Source organism: Morone saxatilis, unplaced genomic scaffold (assembly GCF_004916995.1).
Source record: "Morone saxatilis isolate NCDOM2014 unplaced genomic scaffold, NCSU_SB_2.0 Contig14, whole genome shotgun sequence".
Classification (NCBI taxonomy): domain Eukaryota; kingdom Metazoa; phylum Chordata; class Actinopteri; family Moronidae; genus Morone; species Morone saxatilis.
In genome coordinates, this window is record NW_023339696.1 from 2,190,667 (window position 1) to 2,191,082 (window position 416).

Sequence of the window (416 nt, forward strand, 5' to 3'; positions counted from 1 at the left end):
TTACTGTATGCACTGTATGTATGTAAGTCTAAATTAGATGCATTGTTCATTATCAGTGAATGCAGGTGTAATTCTTATTTTCTTGGGGAAGCCCAAATGAGGAAATGGCAATTCAATGAGTTTATGGTCATTTGTTAATTGTACATTTCTGTGGTAAGATACTCCACTAACATGCAATATAAACTGAACTGATAAAGTAAGAGCCTTAAGGTGATAGTAACTGTGTTTCTATCAGTCTTGAGGCTCTGTCTTGAGTGCTGTTTATATTACTCCGACATGGTGCATATTCCTAAATCATTTGTGTGTAATCAAATCATCACAAACTAACATAGGGAGGTGTGGTAGTAAAGCTGAATAAGGGCCCCAAAGCATTTTTGCCCCAGGGCCCTCTAAGTAAGTGGTTGCTAACCTAGGGG